Here is a 20213-nt window from a genome sequence, read left to right on the forward strand (position 1 = left end):
GGAGTGTATAACGGGCGGAGTGTATAACGGGCGGAGTGTATAACGGACGGAGTGTATAACGGGCGGAGTGTATAACGGGCGGAGTGTATAATGGGCGGAGTGTATAACCGGCGGAGTGTATAACGGGCGGAGTGTGTGGAGTTTTTAACGGGCTGAGTGTATAGCGGGCGGAGTGTATTACGGGCGGAGTGTATAACGGGCGGTGTGTATAATGGGCGGAGTGTATAACGGGCGGGGTGTATAACGGGCGGAGTGTATAACGGGCGGTCTGTATAACGGGCGGAGTGTATAACGGGCGGGGTGTATAACGGTCGGAGTGTATAACGGGCGGGGTGTACAACGGGCGGAGTGTACAACGGGCGGAGTGTATAATGGGCAGAGTGTATAATGGGCGGAGTGTATAACGGGCGGAGTGTATAACGGGCGGTGTGTATAACGGGCGGGGAGTATAACGGGCGGAGTGTATAATGGGTGGACTGTATAAAGGGCGGTGTGTATAAAGGGCAGAGTGTATAACGGGCGGAGTGTATAACGGGCGGAGTGTATAACGGGCGGGGTGTATAACGGGCGGGGTGTATAACGAGCGGAGTGTATAACGGGCGGAGTGCATAACGGGTGGAGTGTATAACGGGCGGGGTGTATAACGGGCGGGGTGTATAACGGGCGGGGTGTATAACGGGCGGGGTGTATAACGGGCGGGGTGTATAACGGGCGGAGTGTATAACGGACGGAGTGTATAACGGGCGGAGTGTATAACGGGCGGAGTGTATAACGGGCGGAGTGTATAACGGGCGGAGTGTATAACGGGCGGAGTGTATAACGGGCGGTGTGTATAACGGGCGGGGTGTATAACGGGCGGAGTGTATAACGGGCAGAGTGAATAACGGGCGGAGTGTATAAACGGCGGAGTGTATAACGGGCTGAATGTATAACGGGCGGGGTGTATAACGGGCGGAGTGTTTAACGGGCGGAGTGTATAACGGGCTGAGTGTATAACGGGCTGAGTGTATAACGGGCGGGGTGTATAACGGGCGGAGTGTATAACTTGCGGAGTGTATAACGGGCGGAGTGCTTAACGGGCGGGGTGCATAACGGGCGGGGTGCATAACGGGCGGGGTGTATAACGGGCGGAGTGTATAACGGGCGGAGTGTATAACGGGCGGGCTGTATAACGGGCGGAGTGTGCTGAGTGTATAACGGGCGGGGTGTATAACGGGCGGAGTGTGCGGAGTGTATAACGGGCGGAGTGTATAACGGGCGGGGTGTATAACGGGCGGGGTGTATAACGGGCGGAGTGTGCGGAGTGTATAACGGGCGGAGTGTATAACGGGCAGAATGTATAACGGGCGGGGTGTATAACGGGTGGGGTGTATAACGGGCGGTGTGTATAATGGGCGGAGTGTACAACCGGCGGAGTGTATAACGGGCGGAGTGTGTGGAGTTTTTAACGGGCTGAGTGTATAGCGGGTGGAGTGTATTACGAGCGGAGTGTATAACGGGCGGTGTGTATAATGGGCGGAGTGTATAACGGGCGGGGTGTATTACGGGCGGAGTGTATAACGGGCGGTCTGTATAACGGGCGGAGTGTATAACGGGCGGGGTGTATAACGGTCGGAGTGTATAACGGGCGGGGTGTATAACGGGCGGAGTGTACAACGGGCGGAGTGTACAACGGGCGGAGTGTATAACGGGCAGAGTGTATAACGGGCGGAGTGTATAAAGGGCGGAGTGTATAACGGGCGGAGTGTATAACGGGCGGGGTGTATAACGAGCGGAGTGTATAACGGGCGGAGTGCATAACGGGCGGAGTGTATAACGGGCGGGGTGTATAACGGGCGGGGTGTATAACGGGCGAGGTGTATAACGGGCGGGGTGTATAACGGGCGGAGTGTATAACGGGCGGGGTGTATAACGGGCGGGGTGTATAACGGGCGGAGTGTATAACGGGCGGAGTGTATAACGGGCGGAGTGTATAACGGACGGAGTGTATAACGGGCGGAGTGTATAACGGGCGGAGTGTATAACGGGCGGAGTGTATAACGGGCGGAGTGTATAACAGGCGGGGTGTATAACGGGCGGAGTGTATAAACGGCGGAGTGTATAACGGGCTGAATGTATAACGGGCGGGGTGTATAACGGGCGGCGTGTTTAACGGGCGGAGTGTATAACGGTCGGAGTGTATAACGGGCTGAGTGTATAACGGGCTGAGTGTATAACGGGCGGGGTGTATAACGGGCGGAGTGTATAACGGGCGGAGTGCTTAACGGGCGGGGTGCATAACGGGCGGGGTGCATAACGGGCGGGGTGCATAACGGGCGGGGTGTATAACGGGCGGAGTGTATAACGGGCGGGCTGTATAACGGGCGGAGTGTGCTGAGTGTATAACGGGCGGGGTGTATAACGGGCGGAGTGTGCGGAGTGTATAACGGGCGGAGTGTATAACGGGCGGGGTGCATAACGGGCGGGGTGTATAACGGGCGGAGTGTATAACGGGCGGGCTGTATAACGGGCGGAGTGTGCTGAGTGTATAACGGGCGGGGTGTATAACGGGCGGAGTGTGCGGAGTGTATAACGGGCTGAGTGTATAACGGGCGGGGTGTATAACGGGCGGAGTGTATAACTTGCGGAGTGTATAACGGGCGGAGTGCTTAACGGGCGGGGTGCATAACGGGCGGGGTGCATAATGGGCGGGGTGCATAACGGGCGGGGTGTATAACGGGCGGAGTGTATAACGGGCGGAGTGTATAACGGGCGGGCTGTATAACGGGCGGAGTGTGCTGAGTGTATAACGGGCGGGGTGTATAACGGGCAGAGTGTGCGGAGTGTATAACGGGCGGAGTGTATAACGGGCGGGGTGTATAACGGGCGGGGTGTATAACGGGCGGAGTGTGCGGAGTGTATAACGGGCGGAGTGTATAACGGGCAGAATGTATAACGGGCGGGGTGTATAACGGGCGGGGTGTATAACGGGCGGTGTGTATAATGGGCGGAGTGTATAACCGGCGGAGTGTATTACGGGCGGAGTGTGTGGAGTTTTTAACGGGCTGAGTGTATAGCGGGCGGAGTGTATTACGAGCGGAGTGTATAACGGGCGGTGTGTATAATGGGCGGAGTGTATAACGGGCGGGGTGTATTACGGGCGGAGTGTATAACGGGCGGTCTGTATAACGGGCGGAGTGTATAACGGGCAGGGTGTATAACGGTCGGAGTGTATAACGGGCGGGGTGTATAACGGGCGGAGTGTACAACGGGCGGAGTGTACAACGGGCGGAGTGTATAACGGGCAGAGTGTATAACGGGCGGAGTGTATAAAGGGCGGAGTGTATAACGGGCGGAGTGTATAACGGGCGGGGTGTATAACGAGCGGAGTGTATAACGGGCGGAGTGCATAACGGGCGGAGTGTATAACGGGCGGGGTGTATAACGGGCGGGGAGTATAACGGGCGAGGTGTATAACGGGCGGGGTGTATAACGGGCGGAGTGTATAACGGGCGGGGTGTATAACGGGCGGGGTGTATAACGGGCGGAGTGTATAACGGGCGGAGTGTATAACGGGCGGAGTGTATAACGGGCGGAGTGTATAACGGGCGGAGTGTATAAACGGCGGAGTGTATAACGGGCTGAATGTATAACGGGCGGGGTGTATAACGGGCGGCGTGTTTAACGGGCGGAGTGTATAACGGTCGGAGTGTATAACGGGCTGAGTGTATAACGGGCTGAGTGTATAACGGGCGGGGTGTATAACGGGCGGAGTGTATAACGGGCGGAGTGCTTAACGGGCGGGGTGCATAACGGGCGGGGTGCATAACGGGCGGGGTGCATAACGGGCGGGGTGTATAACGGGCGGAGTGTATAACGGGCGGGCTGTATAACGGGCGGAGTGTGCTGAGTGTATAACGGGCGGGGTGTATAACGGGCGGGGTGTGCGGAGTGTATAACGGGCGGAGTGTATAACGGGCGGGGTGTATAACGGGAGGGGTGTATAACGGGCGGAGTGTGCGGAGTGTATAACGGGCAGAGTGTATAACGGGCGGAATGTATAACGGGCGGGCTGTATAACAGGCGGGGTGTATAACGGGCGGAGTGTATAACGGGAGGAGTGTAACACGGGCGGAGTGTATAACGGGCGGAGTGTATAACGGGCTGAGTGTATAGCGGGCGGTGTGTATAACGGGCGGAGTGTATAACGGGCGGAGTGTATAACGGGCGGAGTGTATAAAGGGCGGTGTGTATAACGGGCGGGGTGTATAGCGGGCGGAGTGTATAATGGGCGGGGTGTATAACGGTCGGAGTGTATAACGGGCGGGGTGTATAACGGGCTGAGTGTATAACGGGCGGAGTGTATAACGGGCGGGGTGTATAACGGGCGGAGTGTATAACGGGCGGAGTGTATAACGGGCGGTGTGTATAACGGGCGGGGTGTATAACGGGCGGAGTGTATAACGGGCGGACTGTATAACGGGCGGAGTGTATAAAGGGCGGAGTGTATAACGGGCGGGGTGTATAACGGGCGGGGTGTATAACGGGCGGAGTGTATAACGGGCGGAGTGCATAACGGGCGGAGTGCATAACGGGCGGAGTGCATAACGGGCAGAGTGCATAACTGGCGGAGTGTATAACGGGCGGAGTGTATAACGGGCGGAGTGTATAACGGACGGAGTGTATAACGGGCGGAGTGTATAACGGGCGGAGTGTATAACGGGCGGAGTGTATAATGGGCGGAGTGTATAACCGGCGGAGTGTATAATGGGCGGAGTGTGTGGAGTTTTTAACGGGCTGAGTGTATAGCGGGCGGAGTGTATTACGGGCGGAGTGTATAACGGACGGTGTGTATAATGGGCGGAGTGTATAACGGGCGGGGTGTATAACGGGCGGAGTGTATAACGGGCGGTCTGTATAACGGGCGGAGTGTATAACGGGCGGGGTGTATAACGGTCGGAGTGTATAACGGGCGGGGTGTACAACGGGCGGAGTGTACAACGGGCGGAGTGTATAATGGGCAGAGTGTATAATGGGCGGAGTGTATAACGGGCGGAGTGTATAACGGGCGGTGTGTATAACGGGCGGGGAGTATAACGGGCGGAGTGTATAATGGGTGGACTGTATAAAGGGCGGTGTGTATAAAGGGCAGAGTGTATAACGGGCGGAGTGTATAACGGGCGGAGTGTATAACGGGCGGGGTGTATAACGGGCGGGGTGTATAACGAGCGGAGTGTATAACGGGCGGAGTGCATAACGGGTGGAGTGTATAACGGGCGGGGTGTATAACGGGCGGGGTGTATAACGGGCGGAGTGTATAACGGGCGGGGTGTATAACGGGCGGAGTGTATAACGGGCGGAGTGTATAACGGACGGAGTGTATAACGGGCGGAGTGTATAACGGGCGGAGTGTATAACGGGCGGAGTGTATAACGGGCGGAGTGTATAACGGGCGGAGTGTATAACGGGCGGAGTGTATAACGGGCGGTGTGTATAACGGGCGGGGTGTATAACGGGCGGAGTGTATAACGGGCGGAGTGAATAACGGGCGGAGTGTATAAACGGCGGAGTGTATAACGGGCTGAATGTATAACGGGCGGGGTGTATAATGGGCGGAGTGTTTAACGGGCGGAGTGTATAACGGGCTGAGTGTATAACGGGCTGAGTGTATAACGGGCGGGGTGTATAACGGGCGGAGTGTATAACTTGCGGAGTGTATAACGGGCGGAGTGCTTAACGGGCGGGGTGCATAACGGGCGGGGTGCATAACGGGCGGGGTGTATAACGGGCGGAGTGTATAACGGGCGGAGTGTATAACGGGCGGGCTGTATAACGGGCGGAGTGTGCTGAGTGTATAACGGGCGGGGTGTATAACGGGCGGAGTGTGCGGAGTGTATAACGGGCAAAGTGTATAACGGGCGGGGTGTATAACGGGCGGGGTGTATAACGGGCGGAGTGTGCGGAGTGTATAACGGGCGGAGTGTATAACGGGCAGAATGTATAACGGGCGGGGTGTATAACGGGCGGGGTGTATAACGGGCGGTGTGTATAATGGGCGGAGTGTATAACCGGCGGAGTGTATAACGGACGGAGTGTGTGGAGTTTTTAACGGGCTGAGTGTATAGCGGGCGGAGTGTATTACGAGCGGAGTGTATAACGGGCGGTGTGTATAATGGGCGGAGTGTATAACGGGCGGGGTGTATTACGGGCGGAGTGTATAACGGGCGGTCTGTATAACGGGCGGAGTGTATAACGGGCGGGGTGTATAACGGTCGGAGTGTATAACGGGCGGGGTGTATAACGGGCGGAGTGTACAACGGGCGGAGTGTACAACGGGCGAAGTGTATAACGGGCAGAGTGTATAACAGGCGGAGTGTATAAAGGGCGGAGTGTATAACGGGAGGAGTGTATAACGGGCGGGGTGTATAACGAGCGGAGTGTATAACGGGCGGAGTGCATAACGGGCGGAGTGTATAACGGGCGGGGTGTATAACGGGCGGGGTGTATAACGGGCGAGGTGTATAACGGGCGGGGTGTATAACGGGCGGAGTGTATAACGGGCGGGGTGTATAACGGGCGGGGTGTATAACGGGCGGAGTGTATAACGGGCGGAGTGTATAACGGGCGGAGTGTATAACGGGCGGAGTGTATAACGGGCGGAGTGTATAACGGGCGGAGTGTATAACGGGCGGAGTGTATAACAGGCGGGGTGTATAACGGGCGGAGTGTATAAACGGCGGAGTGTATAACGGGCTGAATGTATAACGGGCGGGGTGTATAACGGGCGGCGTGTTTAACGGGCGGAGTGTATAACGGTCGGAGTGTATAACGGGCTGAGTGTATAACGGGCTGAGTGTATAACGGGCGGGGTGTATAACGGGCGGAGTGTATAACGGGCGGAGTGCTTAACGGGCGGGGTGCATAACGGGCGGGGTGCATAACGGGCGGGGTGCATAAAGGGCGGGGTGTATAACGGGCGGAGTGTATAACGGGCGGGCTGTATAACGGGCGGAGTGTATAATGGGCGGAGTGTATAACCGGCGGAGTGTATAATGGGCGGAGTGTGTGGAGTTTTTAACGGGCTGAGTGTATAGCGGGCGGAGTGTATTACGGGCGGAGTGTATAACGGACGGTGTGTATAATGGGCGGAGTGTATAACGGGCGGGGTGTATAACGGGCGGAGTGTATAACGGGCGGTCTGTATAACGGGCGGAGTGTATAACGGGCGGGGTGTATAACGGTCGGAGTGTATAACGGGCGGGGTGTACAACGGGCGGAGTGTACAACGGGCGGAGTGTATAATGGGCAGAGTGTATAATGGGCGGAGTGTATAACGGGCGGAGTGTATAACGGGCGGTGTGTATAACGGGCGGGGAGTATAACGGGCGGAGTGTATAATGGGTGGACTGTATAAAGGGCGGTGTGTATAAAGGGCAGAGTGTATAACGGGCGGAGTGTATAACGGGCGGAGTGTATAACGGGCGGGGTGTATAACGGGCGGGGTGTATAACGAGCGGAGTGTATAACGGGCGGAGTGCATAACGGGTGGAGTGTATAACGGGCGGGGTGTATAACGGGCGGGGTGTATAACGGGCGGAGTGTATAACGGGCGGGGTGTATAACGGGCGGAGTGTATAACGGGCGGAGTGTATAACGGACGGAGTGTATAACGGGCGGAGTGTATAACGGGCGGAGTGTATAACGGGCGGAGTGTATAACGGGCGGAGTGTATAACGGGCGGAGTGTATAACGGGCGGAGTGTATAACGGGCGGTGTGTATAACGGGCGGGGTGTATAACGGGCGGAGTGTATAACGGGCGGAGTGAATAACGGGCGGAGTGTATAAACGGCGGAGTGTATAACGGGCTGAATGTATAACGGGCGGGGTGTATAATGGGCGGAGTGTTTAACGGGCGGAGTGTATAACGGGCTGAGTGTATAACGGGCTGAGTGTATAACGGGCGGGGTGTATAACGGGCGGAGTGTATAACTTGCGGAGTGTATAACGGGCGGAGTGCTTAACGGGCGGGGTGCATAACGGGCGGGGTGCATAACGGGCGGGGTGTATAACGGGCGGAGTGTATAACGGGCGGAGTGTATAACGGGCGGGCTGTATAACGGGCGGAGTGTGCTGAGTGTATAACGGGCGGGGTGTATAACGGGCGGAGTGTGCGGAGTGTATAACGGGCAAAGTGTATAACGGGCGGGGTGTATAACGGGCGGGGTGTATAACGGGCGGAGTGTGCGGAGTGTATAACGGGCGGAGTGTATAACGGGCAGAATGTATAACGGGCGGGGTGTATAACGGGCGGGGTGTATAACGGGCGGTGTGTATAATGGGCGGAGTGTATAACCGGCGGAGTGTATAACGGACGGAGTGTGTGGAGTTTTTAACGGGCTGAGTGTATAGCGGGCGGAGTGTATTACGAGCGGAGTGTATAACGGGCGGTGTGTATAATGGGCGGAGTGTATAACGGGCGGGGTGTATTACGGGCGGAGTGTATAACGGGCGGTCTGTATAACGGGCGGAGTGTATAACGGGCGGGGTGTATAACGGTCGGAGTGTATAACGGGCGGGGTGTATAACGGGCGGAGTGTACAACGGGCGGAGTGTACAACGGGCGAAGTGTATAACGGGCAGAGTGTATAACAGGCGGAGTGTATAAAGGGCGGAGTGTATAACGGGAGGAGTGTATAACGGGCGGGGTGTATAACGAGCGGAGTGTAAAACGGGCGGAGTGCATAACGGGCGGAGTGTATAACGGGCGGGGTGTATAACGGGCGGGGTGTATAACGGGCGAGGTGTATAACGGGCGGGGTGTATAACGGGCGGAGTGTATAACGGGCGGGGTGTATAACGGGCGGGGTGTATAACGGGCGGAGTGTATAACGGGCGGAGTGTATAACGGGCGGAGTGTATAACGGGCGGAGTGTATAACGGGCGGAGTGTATAACGGGCGGAGTGTATAACGGGCGGAGTGTATAACAGGCGGGGTGTATAACGGGCGGAGTGTATAAACGGCGGAGTGTATAACGGGCTGAATGTATAACGGGCGGGGTGTATAACGGGCGGCGTGTTTAACGGGCGGAGTGTATAACGGTCGGAGTGTATAACGGGCTGAGTGTATAACGGGCTGAGTGTATAACGGGCGGGGTGTATAACGGGCGGAGTGTATAACGGGCGGAGTGCTTAACGGGCGGGGTGCATAACGGGCGGGGTGCATAACGGGCGGGGTGCATAAAGGGCGGGGTGTATAACGGGCGGAGTGTATAACGGGCGGGCTGTATAACGGGCGGAGTGTGCTGAGTGTATAACGGGCGGGGTGTATAACGGGCGGAGTGTGCGGAGTGTATAACGGGCGGAGTGTATAACGGGCGGGGTGCATAACGGGCGGGGTGTATAACGGGCGGAGTGTATAACGGGCGGGCTGTATAACGGGCGGAGTGTGCTGAGTGTATAACGGGCGGGGTGTATAACGGGCGGAGTGTGCGGAGTGTATAACGGGCTGAGTGTATAACGGGCGGGGTGTATAACGGGCGGAGTGTATAACTTGCGGAGTGTATAACGGGCGGAGTGCTTAACGGGCGGGGTGCATAACGGGCGGGGTGCATAATGGGCGGGGTGCATAACGGGCGGGGTGTATAACGGGCGGAGTGTATAACGGGCGGAGTGTATAACGGGCGGGCTGTATAACGGGCGGAGTGTGCTGAGTGTATAACGGGCGGGGTGTATAACGGGCAGAGTGTGCGGAGTGTATAACGGGCGGAGTGTATAACGGGCGGGGTGTATAACGGGCGGGGTGTATAACGGGCGGAGTGTGCGGAGTGTATAACGGGCGGAGTGTATAACGGGCAGAATGTATAACGGGCGGGGTGTATAACGGGCGGGGTGTATAACGGGCGGTGTGTATAATGGGCGGAGTGTATAACCGGCGGAGTGTATTACGGGCGGAGTGTGTGGAGTTTTTAACGGGCTGAGTGTATAGCGGGCGGAGTGTATTACGAGCGGAGTGTATAACGGGCGGTGTGTATAATGGGCGGAGTGTATAATGGGCGGGGTGTATTACGGGCGGAGTGTATAACGGGCGGTCTGTATAACGGGCGGAGTGTATAACGGGCGGGGTGTATAACGGTCGGAGTGTATAACGGGCGGGGTGTATAACGGGCGGAGTGTACAATGGGCGGAGTGTACAACGGGCGGAGTGTACAACGGGCGGAGTGTATAACGGGCAGAGTGTATAACGGGCGGAGTGTATAAAGGGCGGAGTGTATAACGGGCGGAGTGTATAACGGGCGGGGTGTATAACGAGCGGAGTGTATAACGGGCGGAGTGCATAACGGGCGGAGTGTATAACGGGCGGGGTGTATAACGGGCGGGGTGTATAACGGGCGAGGTGTATAACGGGCGGGGTGTATAACGGGCGGAGTGTATAACGGGCGGGGTGTATAACGGGCGGGGTGTATAACGGGCGGAGTGTATAACGGGCGGAGTGTATAACGGGCGGGGTGTATAACGGGCGGAGTGTATAAACGGCGGAGTGTATAACGGGCTGAATGTATAACGGGCGGGGTGTATAACGGGCGGCGTGTTTAACGGGCGGAGTGTATAACGGTCGGAGTGTATAACGGGCTGAGTGTATAACGGGCTGAGTGTATAACGGGCGGGGTGTATAACGGGCGGAGTGTATAACGGGCGGAGTGCTTAACGGGCGGGGTGCATAACGGGCGGGGTGCATAACGGGCGGGGTGCATAACGGGCGGGGTGTATAACGGGCGGAGTGTATAACGGGCGGGCTGTATAACAGGCGGAGTGTGCTGAGTGTAAAGCGGGCGGGGTGTATAACGGGCGGAGTGTGCGGAGTGTATAACGGGCGGAGTGTATAACGGGCGGGGTGTATAACGGGAGGGGTGTATAACGGGCGGAGTGTGCGGAGTGTATAACGGGCAGAGTGTATAACGGGCGGAATGTATAACGGGCGGGCTGTATAACAGGCGGGGTGTATAACGGGCGGAGTGTATAACGGGAGGAGTGTAACACGGGCGGAGTGTATAACGGGCGGAGTGTATAACGGGCTGAGTGTATAGCGGGCGGTGTGTATAACGGGCGGAGTGTATAACGGGCGGAGTGTATAACGGGCGGAGTGTATAAAGGGCGGTGTGTATAACGGGCGGGGTGTATAGCGGGCGGAGTGTATAATGGGCGGGGTGTATAACGGTCGGAGTGTATAACGGGCTGGGTGTATAACGGGCGGTGTGTATAACGTTCGGAGTGTATAACGGTCGGAGTGTATAACGGGCTGAGTGTATAACGGGCGGGGTGTATAACGGGCGGAGTGTATAACGGGCGGGGTGTATAACGGGCGGAGTGTATAACGGGCGGAGTGTATAACGGGCTGAGTGTATAACGGGCTGAGTGAATAACGGGCGGAGTATATAACGGGCGGGGTGTATAACGGGCGGGGTGTATAACGGGCGGAGTGTATAACGGGCGGAGTGTATAACGGGCGGGGTGTATAACGGGCGGAGTGTTTAACGGGCGGAGTGTATAACGGGCTGAGTGTATAACGGGCGGAGTGTATAACGGGCGGGGTGTATAACGGGCGGAGTGTATAACGGGCGGAGTGTATAACGGGCGGTGTGTATAACGGGCGGGGTGTATAACGGGCGGACTGTATAACGGGCGGACTGTATAATGGGCGGAGTGTATAAAGGGCAGAGTGTATAACGGGCGGAGTGTATAACGGGCGGAGTGTATAACGGGCGGGGTGTATAACGGGCGGAGTGTATAACGGGCAGAGTGTATAACAGGCGGAGTGCATAACGGGCGGAGTGTATAACGGGCGGAGTGTATAACGGGCGGGGTGTATACGGGCGGAGTGTATAACGGGCAGAGTGTATAACGGGCGGTGTGTATAACGGGCGGGGTGTATAACGGGCGGAGTGTATAACGGGCGGGGTGTATAACGGGCGGGGTGTATAACGGGCGGAGTGTATAACGGGCGGAGTGTATAACGGGCGGAGTGTATAACGGACGGAGTGTATAACGGGCGGAGTGTATAACGGGCGGAGTGTATAACGGGCGGAGTGTATAACGGGCGGAGTGTATAACGGGCGGAGTGTATAACCGGCGGAGTGTATAACCGGCGGAGTGTATAACGGGCGGAGTGTGTGGAGTTTTTAACGGGCTGAGTGTATAGCGGGCGGAGTGTATTACGGGCGGAGTGTATAACGGGCGGTGTGTATAACGGGCGGAGTGTATAACGGGCGGGGTGTATAACGGGCGGAGTGTATAACGGGCGGTCTGTATAACGGGCGGAGTGTATAACGGGCGGGGTGTATAACGGGCGGAGTGTATAACAGGCGGAGTGTATAACGGGCGGAGTGTATAACGGGCGGAGTGTATAACGGGCGGAGTGTATAACGGGCGGAGTGTATAACGGGCGGAGTGTATAACGGGCGGGGTGTATAACGGGCGGAGTGTATAACGGGCGGAGTGTATAACGGGCGGAGTGTATAAAGGGCGGAGTGTATAACGGGCTGAATGTATAACGGGCGGGGTGTATAATGGGCTGAGTGTATAACGGGCGGGGTGTATAACGGTCGGAGTGTATAACGGGCGGGGTGTATAACGGGTGGAGTGTACAACGGGCGGAGTGTATAATGGGCAGAGTGTATTACGGGCGGAGTGTATAACGGGCGGAGTGTATAATGGGCGGAGTGTATAACGGCTGGAGTGCATAACGGGCGGAGTGTATAATGGTCGGAGTGTATAACAGGCGGACTGTATAACGGGTGGAGTGTATAACGGGTGGAATGTATAACGGGCGGAGTGTATAATGGTCGGAGTGTATAACGGGCTGGGTGTATAACGGGCGGGGTGTATAACGGTCGGAGTGTATAATGGTCGGAGTGTACAACGGGCTGAGTGTATAACGGGCGGGGTGTATAACTTGCGGAGTGTATAACGGGCGGAGTGTATAACGGGCGGGGTGTATAACGGGCGGGGTGTATAACGGGCGGAGTGTATAACGGGTGGAGTGAATAACGGGCTGAGTGTATAATGGGTGGAGTGTATAACGGGCGGAGTGTATAACGGGCGGAGTGTATAACGGGCGGAGTGTATAACGGGCTGAGTGTATAACGGGCGGGGTGTATAACGGGCGGGGTGTATAACGGGCGGAGTGTATAACGGGCGGAGTGTATAACGGGCGGAGTGTATAACGGGCGGAGTGTATAACGGGCGGGGTGTATAACGGGCGGTGTGTATAACGGGCGGTCTGTATAACGGGTGGAGTGTATAACGGGCGGGGTGTATAACGGGCGGAGTGTATAACTGGCGGAGTGTATAACTGGCGGAGTGTATAACGGGCGGAGTGTATAACGGGCGGTGTGTATAACGGGCGGAGTGTATAACGGCTGGAGTGCATAATGGGCGGAGTGTATAATGGTCGGAGTGTATAACAGGCGGAGTGTATAACGGGTGGAGTGTATAACGGGTGGGGTGTATAACTTGCGGAGTGTATAACGGGTGGAGTGCTTAACGGGCGGGGTGTATAACGGGAGGGGTGTATAACGGGCGGAGTGTATAACGGGCGGAGTGTATAACGGGTGGAGTGTATAATGGGCGGAGTGTTTAACGGGTGGGGTGTATAACGGGCGGGGTGTATAACGGGCGGAGTGTATAACGGGCGGAGTGTATAATGGGCGGAGTGTATAACGGGCTGAGTTTATAACGGGCGGGGTGTATAATGGGTGGAATGTATAACGGGCGGAGTGTATAACGGTCGGAGTGTATAACGGGCTGGGTGTATAACGGGCGGAGTGTATAACGGGCTGAGTTTATAACGGGCGGGGTGTATAATGGGTGGAATGTATAACGGGCGGAGTGTACAACGGTCGGAGTGTATAACGGGCTGGGTGTATAACGGGCGCGGTGTATAACGGTCGGAGTGTATAACGTTCGGAGTGTATAACGGGCTGAGTGTATAACGGGCGGGGTGTATAACTTGCGGAGTGTATAACGGGCGGAGTGTATAACGGGCGGGGTGTATAACGGGCGGGGTGTATAACGGGCGGAGTGAATAACGGGCTGAGTGTATAACGGGCGGAGTGTATAACGGGCGGAGTGTATAACGGGCTGAGTGTATAACGGGCGGAGTGTATAACGGGCGGAGTGTATAACGGGCGGAGTGTATAACGGGCGGGGTGTATAACGGGCGGGGTGTTTAACGGGCGGAGTGTATAACGGGCGGAGTGTATAACGGGCGGAGTGTATAACGGGCGCAGTGTATAACGGGCGGAGTGTATAACGGGTGGAGTGTATAACGGGCGGAGTGTATAACGGGCGGTGTGTATAACGGGCGGGGTGTATAACGGGCGGAGTGTATAACGGGCGTGGTGTATAACGGGCGGAGTGTATAACGGGCGGAGTGTATAACGGGCGGAGTGCACAACGGGCGGAGTGCACAACGGGCGGAGTGCACAACGGGCGGAGTGTATAACGGGCGGGGTGTACAACGGGCGGAGTGTATAACGGGCGGGGTGTATAACGGGCGGAGTGTATAACGGGCGGAGTGTATAACGGGCGGAGTGTATAACGGGCGGAGTGTATAACGGGCTGAGTGTATAACGGGCTGAGTGTATAACGGGCGGGGTGTATAACGGGCGGAATGTATAACGGGCGGAGTGTATAACGGTCGGAGTGTATAACGGGCTGGGTGTATAACGGGCGGGGTGTATAACGGTCGGTGTGTATAACGGTCGGAGTGTATAACGGGCTGAGTGTATAACGGGCGGAGTGTATAACTTGCGGAGTGTATAACGGGCGGAGTGTATAACGGGCGGAGTGTATAACGGGCGGGGTGAATAACGGGCGGGGTGTATAACGGGCGGAGTGAATAACGGGCTGAGTGTATAACGGGCGGGGTGTATAACGGGCGGAGTGTATAACGGGCGGAGTGTATAACGGGCGGAGTGTATAACGGGCGGGGTGTATAACGGGCGGAATGTATAACGGGCAGAGTGTATAACGGGCGGAGTGTATAACGGGCGGTGTGTATAACGGGCGGAGTGTATAACGGGCGGAGTGTATAACGGGCGGGGTGTATAACGGGCGGAGTGTATAACGGGCGGAGTGTATATCGGGCGGAGTGTATAACGGGCGGAGTGTATAACGGGCGGAGTGTATAACGGGCGGAGTGTATAACGGGCGGAGTGTATAGTGGGTGGAGTGTATAACGGGCGGAGTGTATAACGGGCGGAGTGTATAACGGGTGGGGTGTATAACGGGCGGAGTGTATAACGGGCGGTATGTATAACTGGCGGAGTGTATAACGGGCGGGGTGTATAACGGGCGGAGTGTATAACGGGCGGAGTGTATAACGGGCGTTGTGTATAACGGGCGGGGTGTATAACGGGCGGAGTGTATAACGGGCGGAGTGTTTAATGGGCGGAGTGTATAAAGGGCGGAGTGTATAACGGGCTGAGTGTATAACGGGCGGGGTGTATAACGGGCGGAGTGTATAACGGGCGGAGTGTATAACGGGCGGAGTGTATAACGGGCGGAGTGTATAAAGGGCTGAGTGTATAACGGGCGGGGTGTATAATGGGTGGAGTGTATAACGGTCGGAGTGTATAACGGGCTGAGTGTATAACGGGCGGGGTGTATAACGGTCGGAGTGTATAACGGGCGGGGTGTATAACGGGCGGAGTGTATAACGGGCGGAGTGTATAGCGGGCGGAGTGTATAACGGGCGGATTGTATAATGGGCAGAGTGTATAACGGGCGGAGTGTATAACGGCTGGAGTGCATAACGGGCGGAGTGTATAACGGTCGGAGTGTATAACAGGCGGAGTGTATAACGGGCGGAGTGTATTAGCGGCGGGTGTATAACGGGCGGAGTGCATAACGGGCGCAGTGTATAACGGGCGCAGTGTATAACAGTTGGGGTGTATAACAGGCGGAATGTATAACGGGCGGAGTGTATATCGGGCGGAGTGTATATCGGGCGGAGTGTATAACGGGGGAGTGTATAACGGGCTGGGTGTATAATGGGCGGAGTGTATAACGGGCGGCGTGTATAACGGGCGGATTGTATAACGGGCGGAGTGTATAACGGGCGGGGTGTATAACGGGCGGAGTGTATAACGGGCGGGGTGTATAACCGGCGGAGTGTATAACGGGCGGAGTGTGTGGAGTGTATAACGGGCTGAGTGTATAGCGTTGGAGTGTATAGCGGGCGGAGTGTATAACGGGCGGAGTGTATAACGGGCGGGGTGTATAACGGGCGGAGTGTATAACGGGCGGTCTGTATAACGGGCGGAGTGTATAACGGGTGGGGTGTATAACGGGCAGAGTGTATAACTGGCGGAGTGTATAACGGGCGGAGTGTATAACGGGCGGAGTGTATAACGGGCGGGGTGTATAGCGGGCGGGGTGTATAATGGGTGGAGTGTATAACGGGCGGAGTGTATAACGGGCGGAGTGTATAAAGGGCGGAGTGTATAATGGGCTGAATGTATAACGGGCGGGGTGTATAACGGGCGGGGTGTATAACGGGCGGAGTGTATAACGGGCGGAGTGTATAACGGGCGGAGTGTATAACGGGCGGAGTGTATAACGGGCGGAGTGTATAACGGGCGGAGTGTATAACGGTCGGAGTGTATAACGGGCGGGGTGTATAACGGGCGGTGTGTACAACGGGCGGAGTGTACAACGGGCGGAGTGTATAACGGGCGGAGTGTATAACGGGCGGAGTGTATAACGGGCGGAGTGTATAACGGGCGGAGTGTATAACGGGCGGAGTGTATAACGGGTGGAGTGTATAACGGGTGGGGTGTATAACGGGCGGGGTGTATAACGGGTGGAGTGTATAACTTGCGGAATGTATAACGGGCGGAGTGTTTAATGGGCGGGGTGTATAACGGGCGGGGTGTATAACGGGCGGAGTGTATAACGGGCGGAGTGTATAACGGGCGGAGTGTATAACGGGCGGGGTGTATAACGGGCGGAGTGTATAACGGGCGGAGTGTATAACGGGCGGAGTGTATAACGGGCGGAGTGTATAACGGGCGGAGTGTATAACGGGCAGAGTGTATAACGGGCGGTGTGTATAACGGGCAGAGTGTATAACGGGGGGGGTGTATAAAGGGTGGGGTGTATAACGGGCTGAGTGTATAACGGGCCGAGTGTATAACGGGCGGCGTGTATAACGGGCGGAGTGTATAACGGGCGGAGTGTATAACGGGCAGAGTGTATAACGGGCGAAGTCTATAACGGGCGGGGTGTATAACGGGCGGATTGTATCACGGGCGGAGTGTATAACGGGCGGAGTGTATAACGGGCTGAGTGTATAACGGGCGGAGTGTATAACGGGCGGAGTGTATAACGGGCGGAGTGTATAAAGGGCGGAGTGTATAACGGGCGGGGTGTATAACGGGCGGAGTGTGCGGAGTGTATAACGGGCGGAGTGTATAACGGGCGGGGTGTATAACGGGCGGGGTGTATAACGGGCGGAGTGTATAACGGGCGGAGTGCAACACGGGCGGAGTGTATAACGGGCGGAGTGTATAACGGGCGGAGTGTATAACGGGCGGAGTGTATAACGGGCGGAGTGTATAACGGGCGGGGTGTATAACGGGCGGAGTGGGCGGAGTGTATAACGGGCGGAGTGTATAACGGGCGGAATGTATAATGGGCGGGGTGTATAACGGGCGGGTTGTATAACGGGCGGAGTGTATAAAGGGCTGAGTGTCTAGCGGGCGGTGTGTATAATGGGCGGAGTGTATAACGGGCGGTGTTTATAACGGGCGGAGTGTATAACGGGCGGGGTGTATAACGGGCGGAGTGTATAATGGGCGGAGTGTATAACAGGCGGAGTGTATAACGGGCGGAGTGTATAATGGGCGGAGTGTATAACGGGCAGTGTGTATTACGGGCGGAGTGTATAACGGGCGGAGTGTATAATGGGCGGAGTGTATAACGGGCTGAGTGTATAACGGGCGGGGTGTATAACGGGCGGAGTGTATAACGGGCGGAGTGTATAACGGTCGGAGTGTATAATGGGCTGGGTGTATAACGGGCGGGGTGTATAACGTTCGGAGTGTATAACGGTCGGAGTGTATAACGGGCTGAGTGTATAACGGGCGGGGTGTATAACGGGCGGAGTGTATAACGGGCGGGGTGTATAACGGGCGGGGTGTATAACGGGCGGAGTGTATAACGGGCGGAGTGTATAACGGGCTGAGTGTATAACGGGCGGAGTGTATAACGGGCAGGGTGTATCACGGGTGGGGTGTATAACGGTCGGAGTGTATAACGGTCGGAGTGTATAACAGGCTGAGTGTATAACGGGCGGTGTGTATAACGGGCGGAGTGTATAACGGGCGGAGTGTATAACGGGCGGAGTGTATAACGGGCGGGGTGTATAACGGGCGGGGTGTATAACGGGCGGAGTGTATAACGGGCGGAGTGTATAACTGGCTGAGTGTATAACGGGCGGAGTGTATAACGGGCGGGGTGTATAACGGGCGGGGTGTATAACGGGCGGAGTGTATAACGGGCGGAGTGTATAACGGGCGGAGTGTATAACGGGCTGAGTGTATAACGGGCGGAGTGTATAACGGGCGGGGTGTATAACGGGCAGAGTGTATAACGGGCGGAGTGTATAGCGGGCGGAGTGTATAACGGGCGGGCTGTATAACGGGCGGAGTGTATAACGGGCGGAGTGTATAACGGGCGGAGTGTATAACGGGCGGTGTGTATAACGGGTGGGGTGTATAACGGGCGGGGTGTATAACGGGCGGAGTGTATAACGGGCGGAGTGTATAACGGGCGGGGTGTATAACGGGCGGAGTGTGCGGAGTGTATAACGGGCGGAGTGTATAACGGGCGGAATGTATAATGGGCGGGGTGTATAACGGGCGGGGTGTATAACGGGTGGAGTGTAACACGGGCGGAGTGTATAACGGGCGGAGTGTATAACGGGCTGAGTGTCTAGCGGGCAGTGTGTATAACGGGCGGAGTGTTCAAAGGGCGGTGTTTATAACGGGCGGAGTGTATAACGGGCGGGGTGTATAACGGGCGGGGTGTATAACGGGCGGTGTGTATAATGGGCGGAGTGTATAACGGGCGGGGTGTATAACGGGCGGAGTGTATAGCGGGCGGAGTGTATAACGGTCGGAGTGTATAACGGGCGGGGTGTATAACGGGCGGGGTGTATAACGGGCGGAGTGTATAACGGGCGGAGTGTAACACGGGCGGAGTGTGTAACGGGCGGAGTGTATAACGGGCGGAGTGTATAACGGGCGGTGTGTATAACGGGCGGTGTGTATAACGCGTGGGGTGTATAACGGGCGGGGTGTATAAATGGCGGTGTGTATAACGGGCGGAGTGTGCGGAGTGTATAACGGGCGGAGTGTATAATGGGCGGAATGTATAACGGGCGGGGTGTATAACGGGCGGGGTGTATAACGGGCGGAGTGTATAACGGGCTGAGTGTCTAGCGGGCGGTGTGTATAACGGGCGGTGTGTATAACGGTTGTGTTTATAACGGGCGGAGTGTGTAACGGGCGGGGTGTATAACAGGCGGGGTGTATAACGGGCGGAGTGTATAACGGGCGGAGTGTATAACGGGCGGAGTGTATAACGGGCGGAGTGTATAACGGGCGGAGTGTATAACGGGCGGAGTGTATAACGGGCGGAGTGTATAATGGGCGGAGTGTATAATGGGCGGAGTGTAGAACGGGCTGAGTGTATAACGGGGGGGTGTATAACGGTGGAGTGTATAACGGGCGGAGTGTATAACGGGCGGAGTGTATAACGGTCGGAGTGTATAACGGGCTGGGTGTATAACGGGCGGGGTGTATAACGGTCGGAGTGTATAACGGTCGGAGTGTATAACGGGCTGAGTGTATAACGGGCGGGGTGTATAACGGGCGGAGTGTATAACGGGCGGAGTGTATAACGGGCGGGGTGTATAACGGGCGGATTGTATAACGGGCGGAGTGTATAACGGGCTGAGTGTATAAAGGGCGGAGTGTATAACGGGCATGGTGTATCACGGGCGGGGTGTATAACGGTCGGAGTGTATAACGGGCTGAGTGTATAACGGGCGGGGTGTATAACGGGCGGGGTGTATAACGGGCGGAGTGTATAACGGGCGGAGTGTATAACGGGCGGGGTGTATAACGGGCGGGGTGTATAACGGGCGGAGTGTATAACGGGCGGAGTGTAT

The sequence above is a fragment of the Somniosus microcephalus genome, unplaced genomic scaffold (genome assembly GCF_052327205.1).
Source record: "Somniosus microcephalus isolate GS21.2 unplaced genomic scaffold, FLI_Smic_1.0 unresolved_chr1, whole genome shotgun sequence".
NCBI classification, from domain to species: domain Eukaryota; kingdom Metazoa; phylum Chordata; class Chondrichthyes; order Squaliformes; family Somniosidae; genus Somniosus; species Somniosus microcephalus.